We start from the raw sequence: 18,863 nt of genomic DNA on the forward strand, positions 1-18,863 counted from the left end.
GGGGGGAGGGAGGGGCACGGATGCGGGGCGAGCCTGCGGCGGCAGGGGCCGGCGTGACGCTGCACCGGCCCGAGGCGCACCGCGCGTTCTCCTGGGGAAGCTGTCCCTGGATCCCGGGGCCCCGGCAGTGGCGGGCTGCACGAGCTCCTGGGAGGGGCGGTGTGGAGAGTGACCTGTGCTCGCACACAGGTCTCTTGGTGGCGGCAGCAGCAACCCGAGCATCCCACACCTGTCTCTGCTGTCCGCGCCGACAGCCGCGGCTCGCGCCCGTTTCTGGAGCTCCTTTAAGCGGCGCGCTTAAACCCCTTCCTAGCGCACCAGGAAGCAAAGAGGGAAGAAAAGGTCTCTTGCCTCTTTGGCAGCTCCAGACTTCTCCCGGACTCCCTCCCGGCTAGCCGTGGCGCACTAGCCCCTTCAGGCTGTTTTCACTCTGCCAACTCCAGACCTTTCCCTGGGATCCAACTGAAGCCCGAGGCTCAGCTCCCAGCCCCCTCCCGCCCCGGCGGGTGGGCAGACAAGCCTCTCGGGCTGGTGGGTGCCGGTCGGGACCGATCCTCTGTGCGGGAATCTCTCTGCTTTGCCCTCCGCACCCCGCTGCTGCGCTCTCCTCCGAGGCTCCGGAGCTTCCCCCTCCGCCACCCACAGTCTCCGCCCGCGAAGGGGCTTCTAGGGTGTGGGAACCTTTCCTCCTTCACGGCTCCCTCCCACTGGTGCAGGTCCCGTCCCTATTCTTTGTCTCTGTTTTTTCTTTTTTCTTTTGCCTACCCAGGTAGGTGGGGGGTTTCTTGCCTTTTGTGAGGTCTGAGGTCTTCTGCCAGCGTTCGGTGGGTGTTCTATAGGAGAAGTTCCACGTGTAGCTGTATTTCTGATGTATCTGTGAGGAGGAAGGTGATCTCCGCGTCTTACTCTTCCGCCATCTTGCCTGCTCTCCTGATATTTAATTTTAAAAGTCTTAATTCAGGAGCTTCCCTGGTGGCGCAGTGGCTGAGAGTCCGCCTGCCGATGCAGGGGACGCGGGTTCGTGCCCGGGTCCGGGAGGATCCCACATGCCGCGGAGCGGCTGGACCCGTGAGCCATGGCCCTGGGCCTGCGCGTCCAGAGCCTGCGCTCCGCAGCGGGAGAGGCCACAGCAGTGAGAGGCCCGCATACCGGCGGAAAAAAAGGAAAAAAAAGTCTTAATTCAGGTGATATGGATTTTCTCAGCCACACAATGTCAAATAATTGGTTTGACTAAAATTTCATTTCTTGACCTAAGTTTATGGAATAATGTTGAGTTTAATGGCAGAGTCACTTAAGATAGGTCTGCACCATTCAGGGATCTGAAAGTGTTTTCACCATCAAGCACTATACAAATATATGGAATTATTATTATGATAAAGGAGATGATACTAGTGTTTCTCTAGGAACCAAGGCCCCTGTCCATCATGTAGAACAAATAGTTTTGGCCTTGAGGCCACGGACCTCATGCGTAGGCTTCAGGGTTCTCTGAAATTGTATATAAACAATATGGGAAGGTATGTCTGGGGGAGGGAGACATATCATCTCCTTCCAAAAGATATTTGGAACTGACTAGCTGAATGGATGAATAAATGAAATTGGAATATCTGACCTTATGCTACAGGAAATAGCACAGTCACTGACCTGTGGATACTGAGGTGGCTCTGTCAGGTGTAGCCAACTTGGAGAGTGTTTCTTTTCTTATCCTCATGCTTGAATGGCCTATATGCTACTTCCTACCTGCACTGAGTGTAGCAAGAAGCATGTTCACGAGAGAGAGAGCGAGAGAGAGAGAGAGAAGTGTGTGTATACCTGGATAGGAAGCTTCAGGCATTTCACAGATGGAACAGTCTTCTTTAAGGTTCCGTTTTGAACGGGTCTGTAACACTAGCCAGTTAGGAACTAGGATAGCTAGCTTTGCAGAACTAACTAAGATGATTCTAACACTCTAAGTTGGAACAATTGAGGACACAGAGACTGTGAAATCTCTGTAATTAGCTTAAAAGTCTCCAAAGTCTTAATACTGTAAAACTGGTCTGGACCAAGTGACACATTGTAAGGGGTACAGAAGAAGCTCAATGAGTGACTCAGAACCCAGGTGACAAAAGAAGATTTAGGCAGAACTGGGAGAGATGTAACTTCTTTAGCTCCATTTGGCTAAGGCATTGCATAGCTCCAAAGATAGGAGGTATTGGAGATGACATTAGGGCTGACCAGTTGGTGTTTGTGAGGCTTGAGTGAGCCGAGCACCACTGCTAGACCTCGAGGGCCCGTTTATGTGGAATGTCTTGGAGCACGTGAAATGCAAGAGAAAAGAGTCGTGGTCCCAGAGGAAAACTGATACAAATATCTTTGTAGTATCAACCGTTGAGTCCGAGCAACTGTAAACTTGCCAAATAAAATACAGGGTGCCAATACTGCATGGGAAATACATATATTAAATATTATTTGTCGTTTATCTGATATTCAAATTTAACTGAGCATCCTGCATTTTTGTTTGCTGGCTCCAACAACCCTAGATGAGTGAGAAGTCATTTTCAGGAGATAAAGGAGCAGGCTATTGTTTCTCAGACTTTAACGTGCATACAAATCGCCTGAGAATTCAGCAGATTTGGGATGGGCCCAAGCACTCGTATTTCTAAAATGTTCCCAGGGACTTCCCTGGTGGCACAGTGGTTAAGAATCCACCTGCCAATGCAGGGGACACGGGTTCGATCCCTAGTCCAGGAAGATCCCACAGGCCACGGAGCAACGAAGCCCGTGTGCCACAGCTACTGAGCCTGCGCTCCAGAGCCCATGAGCCACAACTACTGAGCCCGCGTGCCGCAACTACTGAAGCCCACGTGCCTAGAGCCTGTGCTCCGCAACAAGAGAAGCCACCGCAATGAAGAGTAGCCCCTGCTCGCCGCAACTAGAGAAAGCCTGCGTGCAGCAACGAAGACCCAACGCAGCCAAAAATAAATAAAATTAAATAAAATGTTCCCAGGTGACGCCAATGCCACCGGCCACAGACCATACATTAAAGAGCAAGGGGTAACATAGTCATTTAGGTTAATGCTTCAGGCACCTTTCTGTTCCATAGTAAAAATTCCATCATTATCAGTTAACTCTTCTGTCATTACCCTAAGCCCCAAGTAAAAGAAAGTCTTCAACTATGCTGCAGATAGGTGTCTAGAGGTGTCTAGAGCAGGTGAAGCATTTGGGGTCCAAACTGGGTGGACCAAGCAAGCAGAAACTCTAACAGAATGGAGAATTAATAGGACTCCTTGCTCTAACCCAGTAGTTCCCAAATTGTCTGCACATTCCTATCATGTTTTAAAAAATTCCAGAGCCTAAGCCACACCCCCCCAAGAGTAATAAAATCTCAATCTTTGTGGGGTGGGTGGGTGGGAAATGAGCATTCGTATTTTTGAAGCTCCCCAGGTGATACTTACGTGCAAGACAAATTTGAAAACGACTGCTCTACTGCTGGTACTGCCAGTGAGAGAGCTTCGTCAAGAACAAAAACAGTTTTATAGTTCCAAAAAGTGAGCTGGTGTGGTAGAGCCAAGCATATGGGCCTAAGAAGCCTTCTTTGGCATAAAAGAAGCATAAACTCTCAAGTAGTTTGGAGAATAGCTACTTGTAAGGCCCTGTCTTGGATATTCTGATCAGAGATTTGTGGAAGCTCCAAGGCCTGATTTGGAATTGTCAAATTTCTGGCCCCTCTCAGACTACCTATTACTTTAAATTTTCCCTGTCACCAAACCTTCTACCTGACACTGAGTACAAATATTTGCAACTGTGGCAAACCATCTGCTGATGCTACTGGATGTGAAAGCATGTGAAAAAAAATTCAACACTGTGTAAACACAAGGTAATTATTATATTCTCCACTCTTGCTAAAACAAACAAAGACAAAAAGATAAAAAAACCATCCACCTTTGCTTTCTACAGCACTGGCCCTCAAATTTGGCTTCACATCGGGATTAATTGGGGAGCTGGAAAAATACTGATGCCTTGGTCCCACTCTCAGAGATTTTAATTTAATTGATATAAGGGGGGAATGGGCTTTTGGGTTTTTAAAAGATCCCTAGGTGATTCTAATGTTCAGAATGTTTGAGAACTACTGGGTAAAGCAATGGGCTTGGTCTTGTGTTCTCAGACCAGCAGTATCAACATAACCTGGGAACTTGCTGGAAATGCAAAATCTTCAGCCCCAGCCCAGGCCTAGCATCAGGAATCTCTGGGTGTGGTCTCAACAATCTGCTGGCTAACAAGTCTGAAACTTAGTTTTCTTTAAATTCATTCTTTAATTGTGAGCTAAATCTATGCCTTTTGTAACGCTCAAAACAGTGACACTGGCTTTGCAAGTCACCGTCAGGCTGAAGGGCATTTGGGCTGCGCGCTTTCCCTTCCTGATGATGGTGAATGTGCCCATCAGCTAGTAGCAGTGATGAGCCTTGGAAGGGAACTGCCTTTGGTCCCTCTACAATAGTGTGATGAACAGTGTTTGCTGTAACTGTGAACATGCTTCATTACTTGTTTGAACCAAGTCTGTTGAACCCCAAACTCTAGGATGGTAGCGACAGACCCCACGTGGATGGCTTTCTCATTTGAGTGGGGATGTGGCTCTGACTCTTGGCACATGGTCTTCGGGATTGTAATCTCGAAATCCTTTTCTCCCATCCAAGAGGCACACTTTTGGGAACTCCTTTTATCATGGGGTGGGTTGAAAGTCCCGTCTGTACGTGTTTTCTGTGCTAATCTGAGAGCTGGACTCAACCCCAGGACTTGGGTCACTTACACACAGAGATCTCATTGTGAGGGGGGAGGAAAATGGCAGCTCCTCAGCTGCACTTCGAAATTCTGCGTCAAAAAAAACCACTAAGTATTCATAAGCCTCTTATTTAATGAATGAATCCCTTTGTGTTTACATCCTTCACAACTCAGGGAACAAATAGGGTTTAGTTGCTAGAAAGTGAAAACTTCAAGCTCCTCAGAATGGGGGAAATAGTAGGCAGTTTAGATGAACAGTGGAAATGGCTCCATCCCAATTTCTTGGTACCTGCTCCTAAGGACATGCTAACCAATGCTTCATTTTTCAGTGTCTCCACCTCCTGTTTAGGGCATTATCCAAAAAGGGGTAACAGGATGCTTAGCAGCATAAATCTGTATTCAGCTGCTTATATGCTCACCTGGAAAAAAAAGCCAAGGGTTTCACAGTGGTTTGAAAGGAAAAAAGGAGGGAAGACTGAGTCACCATTCGGTAGTATAAGCATCCCTTTTTTAATTTAAACTAATTTAAATTGATTTCAGGTGAGCATATAACCAGCTGACTACAGATTTATGCTAAGAATATTTTTTCTTCTGGTCTAAGATTCTTTATTTTTTAATTAGAATTTAATTACCTGATGTGTTATATGTTCTTTATAATAAATACACATGGTCAAATTACTCTAAGAACAGAGCAGCTAGTGAGGTTTGGTAATTGCCAGTTGCCCACGAATGGCCTGACTACGTTCTGCCACATGCCTTCACCTCGCCCCCTCCTCTTTTATCTAAAATAGGTGTTTACTTCTCCAGAATGAGCAAACCATTGAGGAAGCATCTAAAGATCAAAGTCTTATCAGAATAGACTCAAAAGAAAATTTTGAGTTGACATGATTTCAAAATGGAAAGGGAATAAATTCATTCTTGGGTTTTCCCACTCATAAGGGTAATTTCAAGAAGCTCTTCAATACTAATTAGTAGGCTGTAAATTCAGTTCTATGCAATTATGATGAGCCAGTTTTTGGAGGATGAAAGAGCTAAGTTATTGTATTTTAGAATTACTCATCTAGAAGCCTGAATATTTTTGTATTTCCATATTTCTCGAGTAGCACTTAATTTAATCTTAGCCCCATTTCTTTCAATAAACCATTGTTGCATCTCGTAAGCAGCACAGCTTCTTCCTCTAACTCATCTCCCCGTGAAATTGGTTTAATGAAGCAGAAAGGTATGAAGCATTAGCAACAGTGGAATCCATGTGGTAGCACTTCATTTTTCAGAGGCACTCACATTTCCACCCTAATTTATAAAATCAGCACACAAATGATTTTTATCACGGCCATTACATCAGTATAAATTACTGCCTTTTCTGTAACACGGCAGTTAGTCAAACTGTTGAAATGATATCTATTAGTCAAGGGACGGGGCGGGAGGGCGGTGGGCAGGGAGAGGTAGGAAAGAGTTAGTGAAAATGAGGGCTGATGGTTGTCTTACAGAAACACTAATATTAATTTACCATAATGAACACCAATGGGGTATTTTGCAAACGTACAGATGAAAATTAAATGCACAAAGTGAAGCAAATGGGTCAATTTGTTCAGGACAAAGAAAAGGACCTTCAATAAACAAAACGGTGCTATATAGAGACCGACAGCGATGCAATTAGTCAGGCACTCCTCCTGGCCAGTGGGCAGGCCGCGGCCACCCTGGGCAGGGGCCATTGTTGTTCTCTCCCGCGTGGGTGTCTTCATTTATCTCATTGTAGGAACTGTCATCCAGGTTTTGTGCCCTGCAGCCTCGCCATGTCAAAGCCATCCTGCCAGAGCCTCCTTGGAGAGTACTGCCTACTGGCATCTCCTCCTTTCACCACTGCCACCTAGGTCGCCTGCCAGAACCTAGTGGCCCCCCTTTCAAGTTAGGCAAACCTCCGTCATCCGACCTCGCTAATTTGAACCTTGCAATCATTTGGGTGGGACTGGGTTCACGGTTCCCTTTACTCTCACTGTGAACAACAGTTTACCAAGCAAACAATTTACTAGTTTGACAGTTTCTTTTGGAGACGGTATGGATGGATGAGTTTAAACTTAAAAGAATAAATTGTTCACATAGTTCAGAAGCGACATTTAACCATAAACAATTTGTGTATAAAGTGAAAGTCATTCTTGTCCATTGAATGGCATGGTTGCTCTGGGTAGACTTCTGTGTTGTGAATTCTATGCAACAGTAATTATGCAATATTAAAGATGGAACCCTTCTTCATACTGGCTTCACTACCATTTACCAGTCTACTTTAGTGAGAATATGTAAAATCTTTATGGGCAGTTCTGAGTTCTATTGTTTATTCAGTAATTCATTCCATTAATGAATATTCATTGGGTATATGCTATGTGCCAGGGACCAACCAGGCTAGGTGCTTGGGCTCCAATGGCCAATGAGCCTTTTAGTGGAGAAAGCAATCACTGAACAAGTAATTCCAAGCAAGATTTATACGGTTCCTGAGGTTGGATGTAATTCCAAGCAAGATTTATATGGTTCCTGAGGTTGGTTGTAATTCCACATTGGTTTTTCTCAATTACCTCTCATTACCCTCAGCCAGAGTGTATTCAGGGAATACAAATTCATTGATCATAGGCAGTCACCATGTCTGTTTAGTCACCATGTCTAAAAACCAGATGCATATTGGTTTTTACCTGCCAGAACCCAGTGGCCCCCCACCAATCTTAATATTAGACAAGTCAAAATTAGTAATGTCTGGTATCAAATGTCCTAAAATAGAATCTAAAATCTTTTTGCTTTGGTTTATTTATTTTTGGGGGTAAGCACTATTTTCTTTTTAACCAAAATATAGTTAATTTACATTGTTGTGTTAGTTTCGAGCATACAGCAAAGTGATTCAGTTATATATATATACACACATATGTATATACATCTATTTACATATATACATATATATATAACTGAATCACTTTGCTGTACGCTCAAAACTAACACAACAATGTAGATACATACATATATATATATAAAATCTTTTTCAGATTCTTTTCCGTTATAAGTTATTACAAGGTTTTGAGTATAGTTCCCTGTGCTATACAGTACGTCCTTGTTGTTTACCGTTTTTATATATAGTAGTGTGTATGTGTTAATGCCAAACTTCTAATTTATCTCTCCCCCCACTGCCCTGCTATCCCCTTTGGTAACCATGAGTTTGTTTTCTATATCTATGAGTCTCTTTCTGTTTTGTAAATAAGTCCATTTGTATCATTTTAAAAATATTCCACATATAAATGACATTTGTGATATCATATGATATTCGTCTTTCTCTGTCTGTGTTACTTCCCTTAATATGATAATCGCAAGGTCCATCCATGTTGCTGCAAATGGCATTACGTATTTCCTTCTTTTTATGGCTGAGTAGTATTCCATTGTGTGTCTGTGTGTGTGTGTGTGTGTGTGTGTGTGTACATACCACATCTTCTTTATCCATTCATCCGTAGATGGACATTTAGGTTGCTTCCGTGTCTTGGCTATTGTAAATAGTGCTGCTATGAACATTGGAGTGCATGTATCTTTTTGAATTATGGTTTCCTCTGGATATATGACCAGGAATGGGATTGCTTGATAATATGGTAGTTCTATTTTTAGTTGCTTAAGGAACCTCCATACTGTTCTCCACAGCGGCTGTACCAATTTACATTCTCACCAACAGTGTAAGAGGGTTCCCTTTTCTCCACACTCTCTCTAGCATTTATTATTTGTAGGCTTTTTAATGATGGCCATTTTGACTGGTGTGAGGTGATACCTCATTGTAGTTTTGATTTGCATTTCTCTGATAATTAGCGATATTAAGCGTCTTTTCACGTGCCTGTTGGCCATCTGTATGTTTTCTTTGGAGAAATGTCTATTTAGGTCTTCTGCCCATTTTTTGACAGAGTTAATTTTTTTTATATTAAGCTGTATGAACTGTTTGTATATTTTGGAAATTAATCCCTTGTTGGTCGCATCATTTGTAAATATTTTCTCCCAGTCCATAGGTTGTCTTTATTTATGGTTTCCTTTGCTGTGCAAAAGCCTTTAAGTTTAATTAAGTCCCATTTGCTTGTTCTTGTTTTTATTTCCATTACTCTAGGAGACAGATCCAAAATAATATTGCTGTGATTTATGTCAAAGAGTGTTCTGCCTATGTTTTCCTCTAGGAGTTTTATAGTATTTAGTCTTACATTTATGTCTTTAATCCATTTTGAGTTTATTTCTGTATATGGTGTTAGAGAATGTTCTAATTTCATTCTTTTACATGTAGCTGTCCAGTTTTCCCTGAACCACCTATTGAAGAGACTGTCTTTTCTCCATTGTGTATTCTTGCCTTCTTTGTTGTAGATTAATTGACCATAAGTGCATGGGTTTATTTCTGGGCTTTCTATCCTGTTCCATTGATCTATATGTTTGTTTTTGTGCCAGTACCATACTGTTTTGATTACTGTCGCTTTGTAGTATAGTCTGTAGTCAGGGAGCATGATTCCTCCAGCTCTGTTCTTCTTTCTCAAGATTGTTTTGGCTATTCGGGGTATTTTGTGTTTCCATAAAAATTAAGAATTTTTTGCTCTAGTTCTGTGAAAAATGCCGTTGGTAACTTGATAGGGATTGCATTGAATCTGTAGATTGCCTTGGGTAGTATGGTCATTTTAACAATATTGATTCTTCCAATCCAAGAACACAGTATATCTTACCATCTGTTTGTGTCGTCTTCAATTTCTTTCATCAGTGTCTTATAGTTTTCCTAGTACAGGTCTTGTCACTCCATCATTAGATTTATTCTTTTTGATGTGGTTGTAAGTGGGATTGTTTTCTTAATTTCTCTTTCTGGTAGTTTGTTGTTAGTGTATAGAAATGCAACAGATTTCTGTATATTAATTTTATATCCAACAACTTTACCAGATTCTCTGATGAGCTCTAGTAGTTTTCTGGTAGCATCTTTAGGATTTTCTATGTATCACATTATGTCATCTGCAAACAGTGACATTTTTACTACTCCTTTTCCAATTTGGATTCCTTTTATTTCCTTTTCTTCTCTGATTGCTGTGACTAGGACTTCCAAAACTATGTTGAATAAAAGTGGCAAGAGTGGGCATTCTTATCTTGTTCCTTATCTTAGAGGAAATGCTTTCAGCTTTTCACTGTTGAGTATGACGTTAGCTGTGGGTTTGTCATATATGGCGTTTGTTATGTTGAGGTGTGTTCCCTCTATGCCCACTTTCTGAAGAGTTATTTTTTTATCATAAATGGATGTTGAATTTTATCAAAAGCTTTTTCTGCCTTGATTGAGATGATCATATGGTTTTTATTCTTCAGTTTGTTAATGTGGTGTATCACACTGATTGATTTGTGGATATTGTAAAATCCTTGCATCCCTGGTATAAATCCCCCTTGATCATGGTGTATGATCTTTTTAATGTATTGTTGGATTCAGTTGTCTAGTATTTTGTTGAGGATTTTTGCATCTATGTTCTTCCATGATATTGGCCTGTAATTTTCTTTTTTGTGTGATATCTTTGTCTGGTTCTGGTATCAGGGTAATGGTAACCTCGTGGAATGAGTTCAAAGGTGTCCCTTCCTCTGCAATTTTTTGGAATAGTCTGAGAAATACAGGTGTTAACACTTGTCTAAATGTTTGGTAGAATTCACCTGTGAAGCCATCTGGTCCTGGATTTTTTCTTGTTGGGAGTTTTTAAATTACTGGTTCAATTTCATTACTGGTAATTGGTCTGTTCATGTTTTCTTTTTCTTCCTAGTTCGGTCTTGGGAGAATGTACCTTTCTAAGAATTTGTCCATTTCTTCTAGGTTGTCCATTTTATTGACATATAGTTCCTCATAGTAGTGTCTTATGATCCTTTGTATTTCTGTGGTGTTGGCTGTAACTTCTTCTTTCTCATTTCAAATTTTATTGATGTGGGCCCTCTTCCTTTTTTTCTTGATGACTTTGGCTAAAGGTTTATCAATTTTGTTTATCCTTTCAAAGAACCAGCTTTGAAATTTGTTGATCTTTTCGATTGTTTTTTCAGTCTCTATTTCATTTATCCTCATTTTTTCTATATGATTGAAAAGACAAAATGATACTTAAAATGATAATTATATACTTTTGTTTATGGACATACATTCATGTAGATGTAATTTGTGACAATAACAATAAAAAGGTTGGAAGGAGCTGTAAAGGGGCAGAACTTTGCATACTGTTGAAAGGAAGTTTGTCTTAATTTAAACTTAATTGTTATAAAGTTAAGATATTAATTGTAGTCCCCAGGGTAGCTACTAAGAAAAAAAAAAAACCTAAAAAATATACAAAAAAATAACTGAGAGGGAATCAAAATGGTACACTAGAAAAAAAGTATTCACAGCAGAAATCAGTAATGGAGAAATTAAAGGAGTGAAAGAAGGTATAAGACATATGGAAAACAATTATTAAGATGGCAAAAGTTATCTCCTTACCTATCAGTAATTACTTTAGATAAAATGGTTTTTATATTCTCCAATTAAAAGGCAGACATTGGCAGAATGGATAAATACACATGGTCCAACTATCCATCTACAGAAGACTAAATTTAGATCCAAATACACAAATAGGTTGAAAGTAAAAGGAAGGGAAAAGATATTCTATGCAAATAGTAGCCAAAAGAGCTGGTGTGGCTATACTAATATCAGACAGAATAGACTTTAAGACAAAAAAAATTGTTACAAGAGATAAAGGATGACATTATATATTGATCAAAGGAGTAATCCATCAAGAAGATATAACAATTGTAAACATATATGAATTTAATAACAGAGCTCCAAACTACATGAAGGAAAAACTGACAGAATTGAAGGGAGCAGTAGACATTTGTACAATAATAGTTGGAAACTTAAATATCCCACTTCAAATAATGGATAGAACAAGTAGACAGAAGATGATAAAGAAGCAGGGGACTTGAAAAACATTATATAACTAATTAGACTTAACAGACATGTAGAACATATCACCTAACAAGAAGAGAATGCAAATTCTTCTCAAGTGCACAAGGAACATTCTCTAGGACAGACCATATGTTAAGCCACAAAACAAGTTTCAATAAATTTTTAAAAATTTAAATCATATAAAGAACCTAATCATAATGAAATGGAACTAGAAACAAATAACAGGAGGAAAACACAATTTTTTAATGTGGAAATTGAACAGCACACAGTTAAAAACAACCATCAAGTTAAAGAAGAAAATACAAGTGAAATTAGAAAATAGTTTGACATGAATGAGAACAAAAACACAATATCCTGACGTGTATGGGGTGCAAGAAATTAGTGCTCAGAGGGAAATTTATAGCTATAAATGTTTAGTTTATAAAAGAAGAAAGATCCCAAGCTAATAACCTAACTTTGCACCTTAAGGAACTAGAAAAAGAAGAGCAAACTAAATAAAAAGCTACCAGAAGGAAGGAAATAGTAAAGATTACAGTGGAGATGATTAAAATAGAGAATAGAAAAACAATAGATAGAATCAGTTAAACAAAAAGTTGGTGTTTTGAAAAGATCAACAAAACTGGCAGACCTTTAGCTAGACTAACCAGGAAAATAAGAGAGAAGACTCAAATTACTAAAATCATAAATGAAAGTGGCATTATTACTGTAGACCTTGCAGAAACAGAAAGGATTATAAGAGAATACTGTGAACAGTTGTATGCCAACAAATTAGATAACCTATATGAAATGGACAAATTCCTAGTTGCACACAAACTACCAAAACTGACTTCAGAATAAATACAAAATTATAAGTGAAAGACTTATGACAAGTAAAGAGATTGAATCAGTAAACAACATCTCAACAAAGAAAGGCCCAGGACCAAATGGCTCTTGGTGAATTCTACCAAACATTGAAAGAAAAATTAACATCAGTCCTTCTCAAACTCTTTTAAAAAATAGGTGAGGGGCTGAAACTTCCTAACTCATTCTATGAAGCCAGCATTACCCTGATACCAAAGCCATACAAAGACTGCACAAGAGAAGAAAACTATGTACCAATATCCCTTGTGAATATAGATGCAAAAATCCTCAACATAATACCAGCAAACTGAATCCAGCAGCATCTTAAAAAGATTATACTCCATAACCAGGTGGGATTTATCTTAAGAATGCCAGGATGCTTCAACATATGAAAATCATTCAATGTAATACAAGACATTAATAGACACAGGAAAAAAAAAATCATGCCTCAATTAACACAGAAAAGTCATTTGACAAAACTCATCATCCTTTCATGATAAAAACACTTACAAACAAGAAACAGAGGGAAGTTCCTCAACATGATAGTGGCCCTATATGAAAAACTCATAGCTCATATAATGTTCAATGGTGAAAGACTGAAAACTTTTCCCCTAAGGAACAAGAGAAGGATGCCCACTATCACCTCTTCTGTTCAACATTGTACTGGAAGCTTTAGCTCAGGCAATTAGGCAGGGAAAGAAAAAAACAAACGATCTCCAAATTGGAAAGGAAGGAATGAAACTCAATTTTCAGATGATATGATGTTACATATTTAAAAATCCTATAGCGAGGGTGGGAGGGAGGGAGACGCAAGAGGGAAGAGGTATGGGAACACATGTATATGTATAACTGATTCACTTTGTTGTAAAGCAGAAACTAGCACACCATTGTAAAGCAATTATACTCCAATAAAGATGTTAAAAAATTAAAAAAATAAAAATCCTAAAGAATCCACGACATATTAAAGCTAATAAATGAATTCAACAAAGTTATAGTATACAAAATCAACATCCCAAAATATGTTGAATTTCTATACACTAGCAATTAACAATCTTAAAATGAAATTATGAAGACAATTCTATTTACAATAGCATCAAAAAGAATAAAATAATTTGCAGTAAATTTAACAAAAGAAGTGTAAAGCTTATACTCTAAAAAGTATAAAAAAATTTGAAATAAATTATGAAGACCTAAATAAATGGAAAGATGCCCATGTTCATGGACTGGTAGATGTAATACTGTTAAAATGACAATATTATCCAAGCTGATCTGCAGATTCAATGCAATCCCTATCAAAATCTCGATGACCTTTTTATTTACAGAAATGGAAAAGTAGATTCTGAAAGTCATGTGGAATTTCAAGGGACCCCAAATATTCAAAACAATCCTGAAAAACAAAACTAACATTGGATGACTCAAACTTTCCAATTTGAAAACTTAACACAAAGCTGCAGTAATCAAAGCAGTGTGGTACTGGCAAAGGGATAGACATATAGATCAGTGGAATAGAATTGAGTCCAGAAATAGATTCATACATCTATTGTCAATTGATTTTCGACAAGGGTGCTAAGACCATTCAATTAGGAAAGAATAGTCTTTTCAACAAATGGTGCCTGAACAACTGAATAGCCACGTGCAAACGATTGAAGTTGGACCCCTAGTTCACAATATATACAAAAATTAAGTCAAAATGGGTCAAAGACCTAAATGTAAGAACTAATGGTATAAAACTCCTAGAAGAAAACATAGGGGTAGATCTTCATGACATTGGATTTGGCAATGGATCCTTAGATATGCCATCAAAACACAAGCAACAAAGAAAAAAATAGATAAAATGGAATTCTTCAAAATTAGAAACACTTTGTGCTTCAGAGGCACGATCAAGGTAGTGAAAAGACAAACTACAGAATAGGAGAAAATATTTGCAAATCATATATCTATTAAGGGTCTAGTATCCATAATATATAAAGGACTCTTTCAACTCAATAACAAAAAGACAACCTGATTAAAGAGTAGTCAAGGACTTAAATAGGCATTTATCCAAGGAATATAAATAAATGGCCAACAAGCTTGTGGTGGGAATGTAAAACAGTGCTTTGGAAAACATTTTGGCCAGTTCTCCAAAATGTTACACATAGAATTCCCATATGAACCAGTAATTCCACTATATACCCAAAAGAATTGAAAACAGATATTTAAACAAATACATGCATATGAATGTTCATATTAGCACTATTCACATTAGCCTCAAGATGGAAAAATGACAATAAATATCTATCAACTGATGAATGGATAGCCAAAATGTGGTATATCTGTACAATGGAATATTATTCTGCCATAAAAAGCAATGACGTACTATACATCCTACAACATGGATGAACCTTAAAAATATGCTAAGCGAAAGAAAGCAAACAAAAGGTCATTATATTATATGATTCAATTTATATGAAATATCTAGAATCAGCAAATCTAAGAAACAAAAAGCAGATTAGTTGTTTCTGGTGGGGTAGGGGGAGGGAGAATGGGAGGTAACTGCTTAATGGGTATGGAGTTATGGAGTTTTCTTTTGGGGAGATGGAAATATTTTGGAATTAGATAGAGGTGATGGTTGCACAACACTGGGAATGTAGCAAACACCTTTGAATTGCACACTTAAAATGATAAATTTTATGTGACACAATTTTTACATCAATTTAAAAAGTGATCACTCTAGGTGCCATGAGGAGAATGGATTTGAAAATAGCATGAATGGAGATGAGACCAGTTAGAGGGCTATCACAGTGGTCCAGATGAGAGATGACGGTGGCCTGAATTAAGGTACTGGCAGTAAGGATGAAGAGAGGCAAATTAATTCAAGTTATTTAGGAACCAGTGTGTATAGAACTTGGTAGCCAACAAGATGAAGAGTGTATGACAGGCATTGAAGATATCTCCAAAATTTTGAGGCTGGATTCCTAGGCAAATCGCAACACCATTGGGATTAAAACCCATTTTACAGATGCAAAACTGGAGAAGCCATTGGCTTGCCTACTGTCACACAGTGAGCCATCAAAGGAGATATGCCAGTGCTGCTCTCCTGCACTCCTGACTTCTGCATATGATACAGAAAATATGAGTAGCGACTTAAAAAAATCACTTGAATATTTTCAAATAACTGCATAATTGGTTTCTTATTTGCCTTCATTTTATGTATTTTATTTTTTAAATTGAAGTCTAGTAGATTTACAATGCTGTGCCAATCTCTGCTGTACAGCAAAGTGACTCAGTTATACACATACAGACATTCTTTTTTTTATATTCTTTTCGATTATGGTTTATCCCAGGAGATTGGATACAGTTCCCTGTGCTATACAGTAGGACCTTGTTGTTTATCCATTCTAAATGTGATCGTTTGCATCTACCAACCCCAAACTTCCAGTCCTTCCCTCTCCCTCCCCCTCTCCCCCTTGGCAACCACAAGTCTGATCTCTATGTCTGTGGGTCTGTTTCTGTTTTGTAGATAGGTTCATTTGTGCCAGATTTTAGATTCCAAATATAAATGATATCATATGGTATTTGTCTTTCTCTTTCTGACTTACTTCACTTAGTGTGATAATCTCTAGTTGCATTATTTGCCTTCATCACTGTAAAGGACAGTATCAAGAAGCTTTTCTCCTATGTTTCCTTCTAGGAATTTTACTGTTTCAGGTCTTAAGTTTTTTGGGTTTTTAATTTTTTTTGAATTTTATTTTTATACAGCAGGTTCTTATCAGTTATCTATTTTTTACATATTAGTGTATACATGTCAATCCCAATCTCCCATTTCATCCCGCCACCCCACTCACCCGCTTACCCGCCTTGGTGTCCATATGTTTCTTCTCTGCATCTGTGTCTCTATTTCTGCCTTGCAAACTGGTTCATCTGTACCATTTTTCTAGATTCCACATATATGCGTTAATACGTAATATTTGTTTTTCTCTTTCTGACTTACTTCACTCTGTATGACAGTCTCTAGATCCAACCACGTCTCTACAAATGACCCAGTTTCTTTCCTTTTTATGGCTGAGTAATAATCCATTGTATATATGTACCACATCTTCTTTATCCATTTGTCTGTCGATGGGCATTTAGGTTGCTTCCATGACCTGGCTATTGTAAATAGTGCTGCAATGAACACTGGGGTGCATGTATCTTTTCGAAGTATGTTTTCTCTGGATATATGCCCAGGAGTGGTATTGCTGGGTCGTATGGTGGTTCTATTTTTAGTTTTTTAAGGAACCTCCAATTTAGGTCTTCTGCCTATTTTTAGATTGGGTTGCCTTCATTTTAATACCTGTATTTGGAATGATAAAGTTTTAGACATGACCATATTCTGATGTAACTCTGTCTCTCCTCTCTGAGCCCCCAGTGTCTGCCACCTCTCTTTATAATGTTTTCTATCCAATACTGACAACATTGAAGGGCCCTTCTCTTATTGACCTTCCTCCTTCCACCAACACAACCCAGGAACATACTGTAGCCCCTCCTCTCTCTGAAGCAGTATAGTTGTAAGGGACTGAATTTCTGCAGCCTGAAGCCTTCTGGTGTTGAGATGGAGATGAGCCACTCAGAGCACCCCAAATATAAGGATGAGTAGAAGAGGCTTTGGGCTTGGGGTTGGGGGCTGGGCAGGAGGAAGGAGACAAAGCAGTGGCCCTATCACAGGGGAACCTCAGTCCTGAGTGGCAGGAGGCAGTCGGGGTGGGGGCACAGCAGAACCTCAGCTGCTGGAGAGGAAGAGCCAGGACCTTTTGTCTCATAATGTATGGAAGAGTGTGTGCATGTATGTGATGATGATGATTAAATGGTACACGGTATCAGCGAAAATTGTTAGTACGGATGCTGATTAGGGATGCTGAAGGACTAATAGTATGGAAGGAAACAGGAAAAATTGGTCTGAGTGTGGAAAAGTAATACTAATTACAATCATTTATGCATACTGCTTACCATTTATGACTAATTACCACCCAACACAATAACCATTAGGTATATCATTAAATATGTGTCAGATTAACTTTGTTGTCAGTTTTATTTGTGATTAGAACGGTAAACTCTGCATGTATGCTTGTGCTTAATAGTTTGTTGCTCATGCAAGCACGGCTGTCAGCTCACAATTTGAAGAAAACATTATGTTAAGGGCTGGAGCGTGGCAGGCTTTGAATTCCGGGCTAAGTAGATTGTAGTTAATTTAGGAGGCAATGGGGAGCCCTTAACAGAATAATCAACAGGGAAGATACATGATCAGTGCTGTACTTTAGGAATAACAGACTGGCAGGGCTGGAATATTCCTTAGAGATTACTCACCCAATGGTCGCCAGCCAGGGGGCACTGGCAACTACACTGGAAGTTCTGGAGCGATTGTAAGATTACAGGGAACTATACTCAATATTTTGTAATGACCTATAAGGGAAAAGAATCTGAAAAAGAATACATATATATATATGCATAACTGAATCACTTTGATGTACACCTGAAACTAACACAACATTGGAAATCAACTTTACTTCAATAAAAAAATAAAATTAAAAAAAAGATTTCAGAAAGATTAAAGGGAACCATGTACTTCTCCATAATAAAGTTGTGCAGATCAACTACAGTATCAATATTATTTGTTGTAGGCTAGAATCAGTCAAACTGGGACACTGATCAAAAGCATTGATTGGCAGTTATGAAAGTCTGATGAATTTTTTTTTTTTTTTTTTTTTTTTTTTGCGGAACGCGGGCCTCTCACTGCTGTGGCCTCTCCCGTTGCGGAGCACAGGCTCCGGACGCGCAGGCTCAGCGGCCATGGCTCACGGGCCCAGCCGCTCCGCGGCATGTGGGATCTATGCGGGACCCTTCCAGACCGGGGCACGAGCCCGTGTTCCCTGCATCGGCAGGCGGACCCCCAACCACTGCGCCACCAGGGAAGCCCTAGTTGTTTCTTAACACGTGAAAATTTTAACATTAGAAAAAATTTTCTAATCATGGGCTCCCCAGGTTAAAAACGAAACGAAAGGGGTCTTGGGTGGTGAAACAGTTAGGAGCCTCTATTATAATCCAACCAATCCTTTCATTTACAGATGGGGAAACAGAGGCTAGAGATGGATGGAACTTGCCTTAGAGGAAGATGGATAAATGGATTGGACACTACATGTGGAAGGTGGGTAAGACTAGAGACCACAAAACCAATTCAGTAACAAATTGAGGTGCCTAAATTAGGGTGGTAGAAATTGATCTGCAAAGGAGAATGGCAGATGGGAGAGAATGAAAAAGCAGTGCCAGACAGGACCACTGGTTGGATGTGGGCAGAGAAGAAGAGAAAAGTTGAGGG

This window comes from Physeter macrocephalus, chromosome 21 (genome assembly GCF_002837175.3).
Source record: "Physeter macrocephalus isolate SW-GA chromosome 21, ASM283717v5, whole genome shotgun sequence".
Taxonomy (NCBI): domain Eukaryota; kingdom Metazoa; phylum Chordata; class Mammalia; order Artiodactyla; family Physeteridae; genus Physeter; species Physeter macrocephalus.